Consider the following 7,495-nt stretch of genomic DNA (forward strand, 5'->3'; position numbering starts at 1 on the left):
CCAACAGGCGACCTCTGCCACCCCACAGACCTGTCAGGTAGCAGTGAGTGAGCCAGGCCTTCATACTCCCAAGTTGCATCAGTCACTGGATGCAGGCTGCCTATCGAAGATATGGCCTTGGGTGAGGCCGTTTTCTTCACTTCAGACAATCCCCAGAAAGGGCTGTCAGCACATGGGGGTGTGGAAGCCCTCCCTGCAGCTGGGGAATGAGTCCTTCATTCCTGAAAGTGGATTTGAGCAGTGCAATGTAGCATCCACAATATACTCCAGCCTAGATGTTATGGGTTAAAAGAGATGTTGATTTCCAACAGCTTGACTTTTATCTCTCAACTGGTATATTACATGAATAGAAAAAAAGAAAGGATTTTACCAGGCCCTTGAATTCCCAACTGCATTAAAATCTGTGCTATCCTCAGGACTTCCCTGGTGGTCCAATGGCTAAGACTCCACACTCTCAATGCAGTGGACCCAGGTTCGATTCCTGGTCAGGGAACCAGATTCCCACATGCTGCAACTAAGAGTTCACATTATGCCACTAAAGACCCCACATGTCACACAGAAGATTGAAGATCCCACATGCTAAGACATGGCACAGCCAAATAAGTAACTAAGTATTTTATTTAAAGATTAGTGCTATTCTCTTCTTTTCCACAGCTTGGAGTCCTTCCCTCATCACTAAGCATCCCTGCCCTCAAGGCTGTGTGAGTGTGTGCTCAGTTGCTCAATCATGTTTGACTCCTTGTGACCCCTACTCTTTGTGTAGCCTGCCAGGTTCCACTGTCCATGGGATTCTCCAGGCAAGAATACTGGAGTGGGTTGCCATTACCTCCTCCAGGGGATCTTCCCAACCCAGGTATCAAACCAGTGTTTCCTGCAACTCCTGCATTGGCAAGTGAATTCTTTTACCACTAAGCCTCCTGAGAAGCCCCCTCCATTGAGGCTGCTGCTGCTGCTGCTGCTACTAAGTTGCTTCAGTAGTGTCCAACTCTGTGTGACCCCATAGACGGCAGCCCACCAGGCTGCCCCGTCCCTGGGATTCTCCAGGCAAGAACACTGGAGTGGGTTGCCATTTTCTTCTCCAATGCATGAAAGTGAAAAGTGAAAGTGAAGTCACCCAGTCGTGTCCGACTCTTAGCAACAGCCCACCAGGCTCCTCCATTCATGGGATTTTCCAGGCAAGAGTACTGGAGTGGTGCCATTGCCTTCTCTGCCATTGAGGCTAGACATCAACAAATGTATGAGGGCTTATAATAAAAGAAGTAAATCAAGGCTGGGGAGGCTGGAGGGTGGACAGGGTTGAGTTTATCTCTGGACTGGCCTGGGCATAATTTAAGACCATTTCTGATGCTTCCACAGCTTTTTTGAAGAGAGAAGAGGGCAGGCAGATTTCAGTCTCCCCAGGAAGAGCAGGAAGTGGTTTCCTTGGGCTGTCAGGCAGGTCTGCTGCCGTTATCAGTTTGGCACAGTCTGTCTTAGGAAAATGTAGCTGGTGGTTCTCTGTCTGTCGGCGTGCTCCGACAAGGCCTAACTCTAGACACCCTGAGCATAAATGTCTATCTGAGTGAAGTCTGGGATCACGCGCAGCGGATTTGCAAACATGTTTTCAATTAAAGTCTGTTCTCAGGAAACTGCAGCTGCATTTCTCCCCTGGAAAGAAAACTTCCAAAAGTCCAACTCCAAACTGAGAACTGAACTTGCATTTCAGGCTTGTAACAGACTTTTATCAAGGGTTTCTGAGTGCCCAAGATATGTTTCAGATTTCTTATTATTATCCTATTATTACCTTATTATTATTACTAAAACTTTTATGAATCTTAAGAATTACGAACACATCCTAAACTCATTGTAGTAGGTTTGTTTACTGCAAGGGCACACAGGTGAAGCAATTCTGAAGCTGTTGTGTATATTTTATAGGATTGAGAAGTGAGTGAATATACTAATGTTGAGATCCAGGGTGTCCACTATGGAAGAAGGGACATACAAATATGAACTGATAAACATGTGCATGCTAACTAACTAGATGGTGGGAATCCTTTCAAATTACCATAATGTGCATGTTAAACATCTTACAATTTTATTTGTCAATTATACCTCAATAAAAATGAAAGAAAAAATATGGATTGGGAGAAGGCAAGAAAGTATTCCATGCGGATGGAAATGGAGGTACAAGTGTAAAATCATGATTTCTAAAACAAGTATATGTGTGTGAATACACATTTTGTGTGCACATATGTATGTATATATATTTACATACATGTATATATACATACATGTATATATAAGCTTGCCTGCCAAAAGGGTCAAGAAGGAAACCCTCCTTTCCCCCTATAGCAAGGAGCATACCTATCTTGTTCCCCAATCTTGTTCTCTAATACCATCCCTCACTAGGAGGAAACAGGCTTCTTAGAGAAATGACCAATTTCAGAGTTGAGGTGTGGTAGGGAGAAAATAGGAGAAGGCAATGGCACCGCACTCCAGTACTCTTGCCTGGAAAATCCCATGGACAGAGGAGCCTGCTGGGCTGCAGCCCATGGGGTCGCTAAGAGTCGGGCATGACTGAGCGACTTCACTTTCACTTTTCACTTTCATGCATTGGAGAAGGAAATGGCAACCCACTCCAGTGTTCTTGCCTGGAGAATCCCAGAGACAGTCAGCCCCCGTCTATGGGGTCACAGAATCAGACACGACTGAAGCGACTTAGCAGCAGCAGCAGCAGGGAGAAAATAAGGCTAGAATATCCTATTATGCAAAGAATGCTAATGAGGGAGAAAGAGAGAGAGAAACTGGGGCATGCCACAAGGGCACAGGAACTACCACTGGCCAAATCAATTAAGTCCACTAACGCATCATAAAGCGTGTGGAAAAATCAAGAATATGTTTGTCCTTACCAATAACGAATAAGATAGATAGATGAATGAATGAATGAATGAGTGAATGTAGAACTCTTGCTTCCAGTAAAATGCAGAAAGCCCCCTGGTGAGTGTGGAGGTAGTCCTGTGGCTGGAAAACGCTCGTTTTGCAACCGTCACGATCAAGATAGGACGAAATAAGAACCATAAACAAAAATAAAACCTAGGAGGAAATTTTGACTAAAGAGTAAAATATTTGAACCATCTTTCAGGTATCTCTCCCACAGACTGTTTATTAGGAAGGGGAAAAAAGTAACTAAAGAGTGGAGAAATCAAATACCTTGATTGGGTGATCAAAATTAACATCACAAAGAGGGACAGATGGACATCGTGAGCCTCCAGATGTGACACCTTGAGGACATGATATCATGATACTGCAGAGTTCTGGCCAAGAATGCATGGCCTGAATTTAATCATGAAGAAGCATTAGATAAACCTAAAATGAAGACCATCCTATAACCCAAAGGGGAGAGAGGTTGAATTCTTCAAAAATGTCAGTGCCATGAAAGACACAGAACTGCTGTGAAGGAAGAAGACCAGAGACTAAAGACAGACAGAAGCAAGCGTTAGGGAGGGTGTGCAGAAACTGGAGCCCTCGTACATGGCTAGTGGGGCATAAACCGGAGACTAAAGACAGAAGCAAGCGTTAGGGAGGGTGTGCAGAAACTGGAACCCTCATACACGGCTAGTGGGGCATAAACCGGTGTGGCTGCTTTGGAAAACAGTCTGGAAGTTCCTCAAATTTGAAACCCTGAGTTACCATGCGATTTGCTCAGCAATTCTATTCCTACATAGATACCCAAAAGAAATGAGAACATATATCCACAGAAAAAGACTTGTACATGAATATTCATAGCAGCATTACTCATGATAGCAAAAAAAAAAAAAATAGGCAAATGAGCATGAACCAATGAATAGATAAAGTAAATGTGATGTATTCCTACCATGGGTTATTTATTATTCAGCAGTGGAAAAGAATAAAGTGCTGATAAAAGCTGCAACGTGGATGAATCTTGAGAACATGCCGAGTGAAAGAAGCCAGACAAAAAGGACCACATGTTGTTTCATTCCATTTACATGACATGTCCAGAACAGGAAGATCTCTGTGGGCAGAAAGCAGGTTAGTGATTGCCTAGATCTAGGGAAGGATGGCAGGGAATGCTAATGCGTGAAGGCTTTGTTGGGGGTAACAAGAAGGTCTAAACTTTGGTTATGGTGATGGCTCCACAATTCTGTGAATAGACTGAAAACCACTGAACTGCAAGCTTTAAAATGGGTGAATTTTATGGTATGTGAATTCTATTTCAATAAAGGTGGTTTTAAAAGTCTAACATTCTGAGTGAAGTAAGCCAGAAAGAAAAACACCAATACAGTATACTAACACATATATATGGAATTTAGGAAGATGGCAATGACGACCCTGTATGCAAGACAGGGAAAGAGACACAGATGTGTATAACGGACTTTTGGACTCAGAGGGAGAGGGAGAGGGTAGGATGATTTGGGAGAATGACATTCTAACATGTATACTATCATGTAAGAATTGAATCGCCAGTCTATGTCTGACGCAGGATGCAGCATGCTTGGGGCTGGTGCATGGGGATGACCCAGAGAGATGTTATGGGGAGGGAGGTGGGAGGGGGGTTCATGTTTGGGAACGCATGTAAGAATTAAAGATTTTAAAATTTAAAAAATAAAAAACTAAAAAAAAAAACACAAAAACCTGACATGTTGTAACAGACAACCAACTTTATTGAAACTTGTTAACAAAGAATCTAATGCCTATGTAACCAGAAAATGATTTGATTTTTGTTTTCAGTCTAATCCTTAATATTCTTATTTTACCAATCTTCCCTTCAGTAAGCATGAAGTCATTCTACTACTTTCAAAGTTACTAGTTACAGGATCTTTTCATTTGCTTCATGAATAAATTTATTTATTTAAATAAAAAAATTATTCAACTTCTCTCAAAAAAAAAAAAGTCTAACATTCTTTAAAATACCTGGGTAGCAACAATATTTAGCATATGATCTATCTCTATAGAGAGCAATTTTAAGAAATGAAACATGCACACACAAGGATGGTTTGGAAAGCCTGGAGGACAGTGGTGACCCAGGCACTGGGCAAGAGCAACTTTAGTGAAGAGGTAAAGATAGGAAGCCGACTGAACTGGGTCAGAGGAATGGGAGGTGAGGAAGCAGACAGAGTGGGTTTATATTGCAGACAGCTCTTTCAAGGAGCCTCCATGTAAAGGGCAGTAGAAAGATGGAGGGAGAGATAGACAGGCATGTGAGGGCTGGAGGAGGCTTTACTCATATTGGAGAGCTGCAGTGTTGAATGCTTTCCAGTGGGAAAGGAGATGAAGCAGTTGAAAGAAAATAATCCACACAGCAAAGTCCAAGAGAAGTCGTGGGATCCAGAATCCACATGATACCCAGAAGCACACTTTCTCCATCAAACAGGAGAGATAAGAACAGCTGAGGGGCTGGTATAGACAGGGCTAGAATTTAGCTTCAGTAAGATGAAAAAGTTCCTGACAGTTGACTTCTACCTGTGAAAAAGGAAAAAAGATTGGAGGTTTGAAATTTCACATCCCAAGTTGATTACCTACTAGCTGTGACATCTTGGCAACTGTGAGCTTCTGTGAGCTGGTTTCTTCCAGTCCCAGGTTCAGTCCCTGGGCTGGGAAGATCCCCCCTGGAGAAGGGAATGACAACCCACTCCAGTATTCTTGCCTGGAGAATTCTATGGACAAAGGAGCCTGGCAGGCTACAATCCATGGGGTCACAAAAAGTCGGACATGCCTGAGTGACTAACACTTTCACTTACTTTCCAATTGGATTATACCTTGCAATGTGCTTGTGAGGATAAAATGAGATAACACAGGTAAAACGCAAAGCAGAATGACTATCATACAACAAATGTTAGGCTCTCTAACAAAGTTTTAGTTCATTTCTATAAACTTGCTCAAACTGTTATCACCCCCAAATACATGCAAAAATAAGGGCTTCTTAAAGGCAATAACCTGGGACTTCCCTGAAGGTCCAGTGGTTAAGAATCTGCCTGTCAATGCAAGTGACGAAGGTTCTAGCCCTGGTCTGGGAAGATCCCACATGCTGCGGGGCAACTAAGCCCATGCACCACAGCTGCTGAGCCTGTGCTCCAGAGCCTGGGAGCCCCAACTGGGAGCCCACACGCCACAACCACTGGAGCCCATGCTCCCTAGAGCCTGAGCTCCACAAGGGAAGCCCATGCACTGCAGCTAGAGAGCAGCCCTTGCTTGCTGCAACTCGAGAAAGCGCGTGTGCAGCCAAATAAAAGGGCTTTCCTTGTGGCTCAGCTGGTAAAGAATCCGCCTGCAGTGCAGGAGGCCTGGGTTCGATCCCTGAGTTGGGGAGATCCCCTGGAAAAGGGAAAGGCTATCCACTCCACTATTCTGGCCTGGAGAATTCCATGGACTGTATAGTCCACGGGGTCACAAAGAGTCAGACACAACTGAGAGAGTTAATAATAACCTTATTTGATTAATCATACTCCCATAACCTGTAACAATACTTGGCACATAATCAGTTCAGTTGCTCAGTCACATCTGACTCTTTGTGACCCCATGAACAGCAGCCCACCAGGTCTCCCTGTCCATCACCAACTCCCGGAGTCCACCCAAACCCATGTCCATTGAGTTGGTGATGCCATCCAACCTTCTCATCCTCTGTTGTCCTCTTCTCCTCCTGCCCTCAATCGTTCCCAGCATCAGGGTCTTTTCCAATGAGTCAACTCTTCGCATGAGGTGGCCAAAGTATTGGAGTTTCAGCTTCAGCATCAGTCCTTCCAATGAACACCCAGGACCGATCTCCTCTAGGATGGACTGGTTGGATCTCCTTGCAGTCCAAGGGATTCTCAAGAGTCTTCTCCATTACCACAGTTCAAAAGCATCAATTCTTACGTAATAGATGTTTGATAAATGTTTGCTTCCTAAATTCAAATTCAGTTCCTCTTCTCTGAGTAGATGTCAAGTGTCCAGTGCTATGCTAGGAATTTTCACCCATATCATCTCATCAACTCCTCCCAGCTACACTGGAAATGGGGTGCTGTCATCTTCCCTTTACCAGCCGAGGATCCGAGCCTGGGAGAGGTTAAGACAACCAGACAAAGGTGGAACTCCCAGCCAGCTCTTTACTCCAACATCAGAATCTTTCCACTGTCTCCAGGGTACCTGACTTTGTTTTTGTCTTTTGCTTTGCTTTGCTTTGCTTTTTTGTTTCTCCTCTCTCAAGCTGGCTGATAGGCGTGTCTCCAAGACGCTGCCTAGAAGAACCTGTGCAAGCCTCACAAGGGCCAGAAGTTAGGCATTCTGCTCACCCATCCTAACTGCCCCCACCCCACCAAAATTGCCCTCCCTTCTTTCTCCTGCCCTTCCCTGACCTGATGAAGATGACTGGAACCACAATTAGAAGGTTTAAAGGCTTCATTTTAGTTATTTCCAGACCCAATGTAAAGAAGAGAATAAAGGGTAATCTTAATGACTAGTAAATCATCACTGAGCAAGTGAAAGCCTCACCTTGTAGCTTTGACATAATAGAAAGGCT

General features: G+C 44.0%; 1 non-coding gene across 1 annotated transcript; it reads left to right on the forward strand.

The window, feature by feature from the left end:
* Positions 1 to 420: 420 nt before the first annotated feature.
* Positions 421 to 493, forward strand: TRNAE-CUC (transfer RNA glutamic acid (anticodon CUC)). Its single transcript has one exon. It is a non-coding gene; the product is annotated as a tRNA-Glu (tRNA).
* The last annotated feature ends 7,002 nt before the right edge of the window (positions 494 to 7,495 follow it).

The sequence above is a fragment of the Ovis aries genome, chromosome 15 (assembly GCF_016772045.2).
Source record: "Ovis aries strain OAR_USU_Benz2616 breed Rambouillet chromosome 15, ARS-UI_Ramb_v3.0, whole genome shotgun sequence".
NCBI lineage: Eukaryota > Metazoa > Chordata > Mammalia > Artiodactyla > Bovidae > Ovis > Ovis aries.